This window comes from Schistocerca cancellata, chromosome 2 (assembly GCF_023864275.1).
Source record: "Schistocerca cancellata isolate TAMUIC-IGC-003103 chromosome 2, iqSchCanc2.1, whole genome shotgun sequence".
NCBI classification, from domain to species: domain Eukaryota; kingdom Metazoa; phylum Arthropoda; class Insecta; order Orthoptera; family Acrididae; genus Schistocerca; species Schistocerca cancellata.
In genome coordinates, this window is record NC_064627.1 from 346,775,506 (window position 1) to 346,787,311 (window position 11,806).

Consider the following 11,806-nt stretch of genomic DNA (forward strand, 5'->3'; position numbering starts at 1 on the left):
AATCACTTCCGTAGACGCTCATGCGGTGGACCTGGTTGACGAGGCTTCCCCCATGACAAGACCTGCCGTCAGGCAGAACACAAGGTTTTTATGACAGTAGGTGAGGTATCAGAGGTTCAATATAGCTTTTGAATCCTAGCCTCTTCTGCATGATTCAGTAAATGCAGTATCTTCTACATTCTCCCCACGAAAGTCTCCTCAATGTGTTTTGGAGAGGCACTGAGCGGAACACAGCCATCCTAACAAGGGAACTTCCCCATCGCCCCCCCTCAGATTTAGTTATAAGTTGGCACAGTGGATAGGCCTTGAAAAACGGAACACAGATCAATCGAGAAAACAGGAAGAAGTTGTGTGGAACTATGAAAAAATAAGCAAAATATCCAAACTGAGTAGTCCATGCCCAAGATAGGCAACATCAAGGACAATGTGACCTAAGGAGCGCCGTGGTCCCGTGGTTAGCGTGAGCGTTTGCGGAAGGAGAGGTCCTTGGTTCGAGTCTTACCTCTGGTGAAAAGTTTAATTTTTTATTTTCAGACAATTATTATCTGTCCGTCCGTTATGTTTTCATCTTTTTTGGGAGTAATTATCACATCCACAAGAAAACCTAAATCGGGCAAGGTAGAAGAATCTTTTTACCCATTCGCCAAGCGTACAAGTTAGGTGGGTCAACAACATATTCCTGTCATGTGACGCACATGCCGTCACCAGTGTCGTATAGAATATATCAGGCGTGTTTTCCTGTGGAGGAATCGGTTGACCTATGACCTTGCGATCAAATGTTTTCAGTTCCCATTGGAGAGGCACGTCCATTCGTCTACTAATTGCACGGTTTTGCGATGCGGTCGCAAAACACAGATACTAAACTAATTACAGTGAATAGAGACGTCAATGGACGAAAGGACAGATGATAACTTTGCGAAGATAAAAAAAAGTAAACTTTTCACTCGAGGGAGGGCTTGAACCAAGGACCTCTCCTTCCGCAGCCGCTCGCGCTAACCACGGGACCACAGCGCTCCTTAGCTCACATTGTCCTTGATGTTGCCTATCTTGCGCATGGACTACTCAGTTTGGATATTTTGCTTATTTTTTTCATAGTTCCACACAACTTCTTCCTGTTTTCTCGATTGATCTGCTGTGTTACGTTTTTCAAGGCCTATCCACTGTGCCAACATATAACTAAATCTGAGGGGGGTGCGATGGGGAGGTTCCCTTGTAAGCAGAATAATCTGCTTAGCATAGCTGCAAGTCCTGCCCTGCACTCCGCAAGGCTCTCGTTTTTTAGCTAATTTGTTGCTATGTAGTATTTTAATGTTCATCGCTGTGGAACAATACCGAATTTCCGTTGCCACAGGTAAGCGAAGAAAATTTACTAGGGCCAATTTAATGTCAGTTAGGAAACGATAAAGTCATTCATAGTTAAACACTCTACTTCAAAATTAATATTAGTTTCAAATTAGGTGAAGTCCAGTTTGCGCAAGTAAAATCCCAGGTCATTGCCACAGAAACGTTTTGGTCATTTGTCCATCCAAAATTCGATTTGCAATTATCTGTTGAATTTTTATTCTGCTAGTTGTGTGTGTTGGAAATTCATGTCATGCACTGTGACATCACGCATTGTAGCACTGCGCAGTACGAAATTTCACAGAATATCTTATTCAGTATACAGGTTTATGTTTTCTAGTTTTTTGCTAAAAGTTAGTTACAATACAGTTATATAGTTTTAGATACTTTATAAACTTAATTTATCAGATGGCGTTTTCGTAATTACACCACTTGAATTGTTCACGGACACACAAGAAGGATAACGAGCTGTAAACCAGTTCAGTTTAGTTCAATTTCAGTTCACAACATTAAAACCTTTTAATTTTATAAACACATGTTACATTGGCCAGCAAGATCCCTATATCTTTTCCCTGTAGACTTTTGTGGCACCAGGTGGGACGTCAACTCCATCCCAGTGCCGGTACTCAAGTTGGTTGGTTGGTTGGTTGGTTGGTTGATTTGGGGGAGGGGACCAACAGCGAGGTCTTTGGTCCCATTGGATTACGGAAGGAAGTCGGCTGTGCTCTTTCAAGGAAACCATCCCAGCATTTGCCTGAAGCGATTTAGGAAAATAACGAGAGACCTAAATCAGGTTGGTCGGACGAGAGTTTGAACCGTCGTCGTCCGGAATACGAGTCCAGTGCAGTAAGCACTGCGCCACCTTGCTCGGTGGGTACTCGGGATATCAAGCACCAGGTAAGACAGTTGTGGGCCACATTTTCTCAGGAAAAAACACGAACACATTATGACGCCCTTTCCAAGTGAATCAGTACATAAATCCAGGCCAGAGTGGCGCCTTGTCATTCGCTAATAAGTGAGTTCATACCATCCCAGTTATTTGTAAATTTAACGGCATTTTGTAATCACTGAAATAATGCATCATACCCTCCTTCTGGGTACTTCACCTTATTGTCAGGCAGCGTATTTTGTGCAGGAAGTGTTCCACAGCTTCCGAGCGTTTGGAGCAGGAAGATAAGACCGCCTGCAAATTGTAGTATGTTTATCCAGCAATTGGTTTCGATATCATGTGATGATAATGCCCTACCGAGCAAGCCATTATGACCGATTACGTCGACCAGATACTGATAAAGCGATTGAAAGTAGTGACTGAATAAAGTCATACTGTAGCTTTATGGCGACCGTCTCTTAATTTTTCAAAATGTTGCAGAGATGAGAGCTTAAGCCATCGTTGATTGAAGAGACAGTTTTTAGGCGTTCGTCGGAGTCTTCCCCCGCAACGACGGCACCACGCAGGTTTAGTAAAAAGCTTGATTACCACAAGGAAGAAATGCTATCCTGAGCTACACTGTACCCCAATTATACACGCGGCCGGTCGGAGTGGCCATGCGGTTCTAGGCGCTACAGTCTGGAACCGAGCGACCGCTCCGGTCGCAGGTTCGAATCCTGCCTCGGGCATGGATGTGCGTGATGTTGTTAGGTTAGTTAGGTTTAATTAGTTCTAAGTTCTAGGCGACTGATGACCTCAGAAGTTAAGTCGCATAGTGCTCAGAGCCAATTATATACGCAGTTCAAACTTTGGAAAGCTGCATCTGCGATGTATACCAGCGCAATTTTTGAAGTCAGCAAAGTGCGGCAGGCTGCAGCCGTGCTCTGCTCTCATCCCATCTGAAGGTGAGGACCATGGACGGCGACAGCTGAGCGACGAGATGACAGAGGCGATTATTTTCCACCATCATCAAATTCGTTCCCTCACCTGTGGAGTCTGAGTGGAGGCTATCGCTTGTCGCTTTTAAATTCCATTGTACACCGTACTTTCTATCATGTAGTAACGATGATGATGGTGATAATGTTTGGTTTGTGGGGCGCTCAACTGCGCGGTTATCAGCGCCCGTACAAATTCCCAACCTTTACTCAGTCCAAACTCGCCACAGCCATGAATGAGGATTAAATGATGAGGACAACACAAACACCCAGTCATCTCGAGGCAGGTGAAAATCCCTGACCCCGCCGGGAATCGAACCCGGGACCCCGTGCTCGGAAAGCGAGAACGCGATAGCGAGATCAGGCATGGAGTAACGTGTCCAAACTCTGACCCTAGACGAGACCACGATTCACGATTGGAAACCTCGTCGTACAGTGTGACTTCGTCCTTTCCAGAGGGAAGCTTACGTAATTATATTTTTATTCCTTCAGGGTGTGGCACCATATTTCCGCGCATACTGCTTGCAGATGCAGTTCTCAGAGTCAGGGTCAAACCAGCGGAGAAATCTCAGCATTGGCCGGGAAAGCGACGTGCGAGTGGAGCAGTTCCAGTGCGGCCGCTAGCCAGCGGCTGCCTCAAGGGCAAGGTCAGCCCTGTGAGTAGCTTCCCGCTGGCGGTGAATGGCGAACGCCGTTCTCCTGCACGTGCCCAGCTGTCCGCCAAGGACGGACACCCCGTGTCACAACAAAGTCAGCGGTTCCGCAACGATTCCAGTCCGCCACACCTACCGGGTTGCTCGGTGTTGCCGCGCTTCATCAGCGTTTCATTTCGTTGAAACCACGGCTCATATTAAGCTTCCAGGTGTCAAGTTGATCGAGTACCTCCATTATACCCCTCGAACCACCTTACTGCCTACTTCTGGTACTACTGTCATTCATCCCTTTCCTGCTGTTTCGAAGGAACAACTATGGGAGACTCAGTATTAAGTTCGACTGCTCTGAAGAACTGCCAGACTTGAAGAATCCTCAGAAGTACAATCCACCGACACAGCACCGAGTCAGGACAAAGGGAACCAGTGCGGAGTTTCTTCGGTAGGGCGCGGGCACCAATGAATACAAATGACACTAGATATCCAAACTTAACGAATACGTACCGCCGGTTATCGCACCACCAGGCGGACCGATGACATTTTGAGGTCGCGTACCGTCGTAAATATGCATCACGATCGCATGTTCGTGTACTGAAAATGGCTGCCTGTATCCAACCAAAATTCTGTACTTATTTCTGAAACACCCGGTATACAGGGTGTTACAAAAAGGTACGGCCAAACTTTCAGGAAACATTCCTCACACACAAAGAAAGAAAATATGTTATGTGGACATGTGTCCGGAAACGCTTACTTTCCATGTTAGAGCTCATTTTATTACTTCTCTTCAAATCACATTAATCATGGAATGGAAACCCACAGCAACAGAACGTACCAGCGTGACTTCAAACACTTTGTTACAGGAAATGTTCAAAATGTCCTCCGCTAGTGAGGATACATGCATCCACCCTCCGTCGCGTGGAATCCCTGATGCGCTGATGCAGCCCTGGAGAATGGCGTATTGTATCACAGCCGTCCACAATACGAGCACGAAGAGTCTCTACATTTGGTACCGGGGTTGCATAGACAAGAGCTCTCAAATGCCCCCTTAAATGAAAGTCAAGAGGATTGAGGTCAGGAGAGCGTGGAGGCCATGGAATTTGTCCGCCTCTACCAATCCATCGGTCACCGAATCTGTTGTTGAGAAGCGTACGAACACTTCGACTGAAATGTGCAGGAGTTCCATCGTGCATGAACCACACATGTTGTGTCGTACTTGTAAAGACACATGTTCTAGGAGCACAGGTAGAGTACCCCGTATGAAATCATGATAACGTGCTCCACTGAGCGTAGGTGGAAGAACATGGGGCCCAATCAAGACATCACCAACAATGCCTGCCCAAACGTTCACAGAAAATCTGTGTTGATGACGTGATTGCACAATTGCAACATTACCTTCCTTCAATTGGGCCAACTGGCGGTGAATCGAGGAAGTACAGTACATACTGACGAAACTGAAATGAGCTCTAACATGGAAATTAAGCGTTTCCGGACACATGTCCACATAACATTTTTTTCTTTATTTGTGTGTGAGGAATGTTTCCTGAAAGTTTGGCCGTACCTTTTTGTAACACCCTGTATATGATGACTTTTGTATTTCAGTGACTTAGGTATTCGAACTGAACAAAATTTTAGAAAAAACGAAAATTATAATGACCGAAATGAGAGTCGAACCAGCGATCCAGCCTTCCAGTCTCGAGCACTACCAATTTTTTCCATCCTTATGTATTTTACACTCCCTGAAAATGCTCGTAGAACATGCACGTTTGTTTAAAAGTTTGCATCAGCTGGGAATGGAACCCAATCTATATACGTGGCAGGCGAGCACCCTACCAGAGTCATGCCGCCCGTCGAAAATTGGACCTCACTTGAGGTGTTAAATCTGTTCGTAAAAGTACGTCGCCGATTTTCTCTCGAATTTTTGGCAGTTGTTTGGAAGTGCTTTGTTTCATTGATACTGAACCATAAATATAAGAAATAATGAAAATCGCATTGCCTTTTGATCTCCTTGTCAGTTCAAAATGGTTGGTTCAAATGGCTCTGAGCACTATGGGACTTAACATCTGTGGTCATCAGTCCCCTGGAGCTTAGAACTACTTAAACCTAACTAACCTAAGGACATCACACACATCCATGCCCGAGGCAGGATTCGAACATGCGACCGTAGCGGTTGTCAGTTCACACAATTCAGATTTCCTTCACACGAAGAAAGGAGAGAAGAATCCTGTTTTTGTTGTCAAAAACTATACTTTATTTGATTTATAACTCACACAGGCACAAGAAGTCATGGGATAACTCCTAACATCGGGTCGGAACTCATTTTGCTCGGAGTAGTGCAGCAAAAGGACGTGGCATGGACTCCAAAAGTCGTTGGAAGTCCCCTTCAGAAATACTGAGCTTTGCTGCCGTCCGCAATTGCGAAAATTGCCGGTGCAGGATTTTGTGCACGAACTCACCTTTCAATTATGTCCGACACATGTTCGCTGGGATTCGTGTCCGGCGATCTGGATGGCCAAATCATGCACTCGAATTGTTCAGAATGTTCTTCATACCAATCGCGAACAGTTGTGGACAGCGACTTGGTGCACTGTCGTCCACAAAAATTCCACCGTTCTTTGGGAACATGAAGTCTATGAATGGCTGAAAATGGTCTCGAAGTAGATGAACATGGCCACTTCAATTAGAGGACGCAGTCCATTCCATGTAAAGAGAGCCCATAGCTCTGTTGACCATTATGGAACCACCACCAGCCTGCACAGTCCTTGTTCACAACTTGGGTTCATGGCTTCGTGGGGTCCGCACCACACTCAAACCCTATCCTCAGCTCTTACCAACTGAAATCGGGCTCCATCAGACCAGGACACGGTTTTCCAGTCGTCTAGGCTCCAACTTATATGGTCACTAGCTCAGGAGAGAGGTTGCAGGCGATGTCGTGCTGTCAGCAAAGACACTCTCACGCCGGTCGCCTGCCACCATTGCCCATTAACGCCAAATTTCGCCCCACTGTCGTAACTGGTACGTACGTCGTACGTCCCACATTGATTATTGCACTTATTTCAAGTAGTGCCGTTTGTCTGTTAGCACTGACAACTCTACACAAACGGCCGTGGCCCATTGCATTCTCCATGGTGAGAGGTAGTGCCTGAAATTTTGTATTCTCTACATATTCTTGACACTGTGGATCTTGGGCCACTGAATCCCGTAATGACTTCCGAAATGGAATATTCCATGCGTCTAGCTCAAATTAGCATTCCACGTTAATAGTCTGTTAATTCCACTCGCGCGAGCGTAATCACATCGGAATTCTTTTCACATGAATCATCTAGCAGAAGTGACAACTCCGCCAATGAACTGCCCTTTTAGACTTCGTGTGCGTGATACTACAGTCATCTGCATTTATGCATATCGCTATCCCATGATTTTTTTCACCACAGTGTACAAATACTGTTTCGGAGTAATACACTTTGAGCAAACCATGGATAAGGTGCAAACCAGCTCGGTCGTCAAATGCGAGGAATAAATACATTTCGCTGCGGAGAGTCCCAAAGATAATACCAGGCAAGAATGTGTCATCGTCTAGCAGAATACGGTAGCGTTCTCGCTTCCCATGCCCTGGTTCCCGGGTTCGATTCCCGGCGGGGTCAGGGATTTTCTCTGCCTCGTGATGGCTGGGTGTTGTGTGCTGTCCTTAGGTTAGTTAGGTTTAAGTAGTTCTAAGTTCTAGGGGACTGATGACCATAGATGTTAAGTCCCATAGTGCTCAGAGCCATTTGAACCATTTTTCTAGCAGAAAAACACTTTACGTAGAGAGGCGTAGGTCTGTGTTAGTTGGATAGCGCACAGTAACTGACATCCAGACAAGCTGCCAATAACAAGTGATCTAGTGTCAACAGCGCCAGCTTCCCTACGGCCAGTGGTACAGAAAACTGCGCTCAGTGACAGCAAGAAAGGCATACGTCATATCTGTGTACAAAAAGGGTCAATCTATTGTGCGACTATGCTTTTAATAACAATATACAGGGTGCTCGGGAATTTACGTTACTTCTAGGACTTTAAAGGGGACTCAATGGACAATGTCTTGGATTGAAACCCACTTCCGGAAACGTACTACGGCCTTTTGAAAACATGTTTGGTGGGTGGGTAGATATGCAACAGGGTAGTCATTGTGGGGGTTCTTACGTCGAATCGGCTGTCATTTGACTTCTGTCCTATATCTCTGACCTGGTTCGAGCCTCAGTCTCGTGTCTGTGAGTGTTAGAAGGACGTGGTTGAGTACCCGTTTACGTAATACACAGATATGATCCTTCTGAAGGATGAAGCTCACGGTAACAGAAGAGCAACTCGTCGATTTTATCCAGATCGTTATCCACAACGTATGACTCCATCGCATACTCTTTCCGCCACAGTTACAAAGGCTTCGAGAGAGACGGTACTCCAAGGAGCCGCCGCATATCCGAACTGGAAGAGGCTGTGGTGCTTGACGTTGAAGAGAATCCGACAATGAGTACACGACATTTCCTTTGGTTATTAATGAGTGGAACTGTAAAACTAGTTATGTTATGGGTCATGACTGATAAATTACTTGTAAAAATGGTCACATTACAACATGTTTTTAAACTGCAGCAACACGGAAACGGTACCTTTTCCAACATGAGTTCCTTTTCAAAATATTATGTCCTCACTTCCCTCTAAAAGTCCTAGAACTTTTTAACGGGAATTTCAGAACGCCCTTTAGACCAACTCTGTCTTGAACTACCGTGATTCTCCTAAGTTTCTATGCACTACGATATTTTTCTGTTTTGTTATTTAGATAGACGCGAACCATTTCACTGTTCATTTTCTCGACTTTCTAAGTACTACATCCCGCTGTACCTTACGTTAAGTACGTGTCTACAAGTACCTATAATGAACGCAATCATCCATCTTCCACACTGGACTCGCATTCGGGAAGACGATGGTTCAATCCCGCGTCCGGCCATCCTGATTTAGGTTTTCCGTGATTTCCCTAAATCGCTCCAGGTAAATGCCGGGATGGTTCCCTGTCCTCCCTAATCCGATGAGACCGATGACCTCGCTGTCTGGTCTCCTCCCCCACAACAACCCAACCCAACCCATCCATCTTCGTCAGTGTCAGGAACTGTAACAAGTGGTACACCTCTGTGGAGTGTGTGTGTGTGTGTGTATGTGTGTGTGTGTGTGTGTGTGTGTGTGTGTGTGTATTTGGATCTCATGGGCGCCCAATGGCGAGATCATCAGCGCCCTTACACTTATAAAAACAAACAAATGTGGAGATGAACTAAAAGTGTTGTACACACAGTCATAGGAGTCCAGTATTACAAACAGAATTTAAAAGAGCTTTGGAAGACTTAAGACCACATAAGGCAGAAGGAGCAGATAACATTCCAACAGAATTTCTAAAATCGGTGGAGGAAGTGGCAACAAAACGACTATTCACTTCAGTGTGTAGAATGTATGAGTCTGGCCACATACCATCTCACTTTCGGGAAAATATCATCAACACAATTCCTAAGACAGCAAGAGAATCATCGCACAATCGGCTTAACAGCTCATGCATCCAACTTTCTGGCAAGAATAATATACAGAAGAATGGAAAAGAAAACTGAGGACCTGTTAGACGACGATCAATTGGCTTTAGGGAAGCTAAAGGAACTATAGAGGCAGTTCTGCACTTTTGGCTGATAACAGAAGCAAGACTGAAGCAAAATCAAGACATGTTCACAGAGTTAGTGGCCTGGGAAAAGTGACTATGTAAAATGGATCAAGAAGTTTGATATTCTAAGAAAAGTAGGGGTAAGCTATAGGGGAAAACGGGTAATATACAATATGTACAACTGTCAAGAGGGATAATAAGAGTGGAAGACCAACAACAGTTGCATTGAAAAGACTGTAAGACAGGGATGTAGTCTTTCGCCCCTACTGTTCAATCTGTGTAAAGAAGAAGTAATGACGGGGATAAAATATGGGTTCAAGAGTGGAATTAAAATTTCTGGGTGACAGCGCATATATGATAAGATTCGCTGGTAAGATTGCTTTCCTCAGTGAAAGTGAAGAAGAATTATAGGGTCTGCTGTACAGAATGAACAGTCTAAAGAGTACAGAGCATGGACTGAGAGTAAATCGAAGAAAGACGAAAGTAGTGAGAAGTAGCAGAAACGAGAACAGCGAGAAACTTAACTTCAGGATTCAAGGTCACGAAGTAGATGATGTTAAGGAATTCTACTACTTAGGCAGCAAAATAACGCATGACGGAGCGATGACGACATGAAAAGCAGACTACTGGTAAATGAGGTATTCCTGGACAAGAGAAGTCTACTAATATCATACGAGGGGGGACCCAAAAATAACCGGAACTTCTTTCTAGAAAGCATATACTTTTATTGTTTTCAAATACAACCTTAATCTCCTTCGAAGTACTCTCCATTAGCATTAATACACTTGTCCAAACGTTCATTCCAGTGTTCGAAGCACCTTTTAAATTCGTCCTCTTTGATACCTGCTAGCACTTTCATGACATTGCGTTTTACGTCTTCCACATCCGCGAAACGCTTCCCTCTCAAGTCTCTTTTCGTCCTCGGCAATAGGAAGACGTCCGAGGGTGCTAAATACGGCGAATATAGCGCGTGGGTCAAGGTGGTCGTCTTCGTTGAGGCCAAAAACTGGCGGTCGCTGAGAGCCGTGTGCGCGGGAGCGTTGTCGTGATGCAGGAACCACACGCCAGAATCCCACAAAGCCGGACGTTTTCGCGACAAACTTCTGCGAAGCCGTCTCATAGCCTCCAAATGGAATTGTTGGTTTACTGCCTGGTTGTCAGGGACAAATTCAGAGTGTACAATTCCTTTGATGTCAAAAAAACAGATCAACATCGTTTTCACATCCGATTTCACTTGTCGAGCTTTACTTGGTGGAGGTGAGCCAGGTGACTTCCATTGTGATGACTGTTGTTTACTTTCCGGATCGTACCCATAGCACCATGACTCATCACCTGTAATGATTTTGTTGAAAAAATGTGGATCATCTTTGAACGCGTCCTTCATTTCGAGACAGGCTTGAACGCGACGATCCCTTTGATCTCCGGTAAGAAGCATCGGCACGAATTTTGCTGCCACTCTTCGCATCCCCCAATCGATGGTCACGATGCCCCGAATTGATCTCCAGGACAACCTGGACAAGTTCTCGAGTTGGTCGATTGTCCTGCGTCGATCTTCACTGATGAGATCACGGATTTTGTCGATGTTGTCTTCTCTTCGAGCAGTTGAAGGTCGGCAGGAAAGGGGCTGATCTTCAACCACCATTTCTCCCTTTTTGCCGGCCGCGGTGGTCTAGCGGTTCTAGGCGCTCAGTCCGGAACCGCGCGACTGCTACGGTCGCAGTTTCGAATCCTGCCTCGGGCATGGATGCGTGTGATGTCCTTACGTTAGTTCGGTTTAAGTAGTTCTAAGTTCTAGGGGACTGATGACCACAGATGTTAAGTCCCATAGTGCTCAGAGCCATTTTTTTCTCCCTTTTTAAACCGAGAAAACCATTCTTACACTTGCGTTTTACTAAGAGCATGGTCTTTGTAGGCTGTCTGAATCATCGCAACAGTTTCTGCTACGTTCTTGCCGAGCAAGAAACAAAACTTCACTGCCGCACGTTGTTCGTAAGAACTAGCCATTTCCTCGTGTCACGTCTACACTGTACGCACACTCATAGAACAGCCAAAGAAACCACACTTATCACTGTTGGGTGACGCCGCGTGGCAGAATGACTCAGCAGAGCTCCTACTACAACCCTCTGGCGGCGCAACCTGCTGCTACAAGTACACTTGGGCAGCAAAGTAGCGCGTGACGGAGCGAAGAGGACACCAAAAGCAGACTAGCACTGGCAAATGAAGTATTCCTGGGTGGGCAGGAGAGGTCTACTAATATCATACATTGGTATTAATTTGAGAGAGA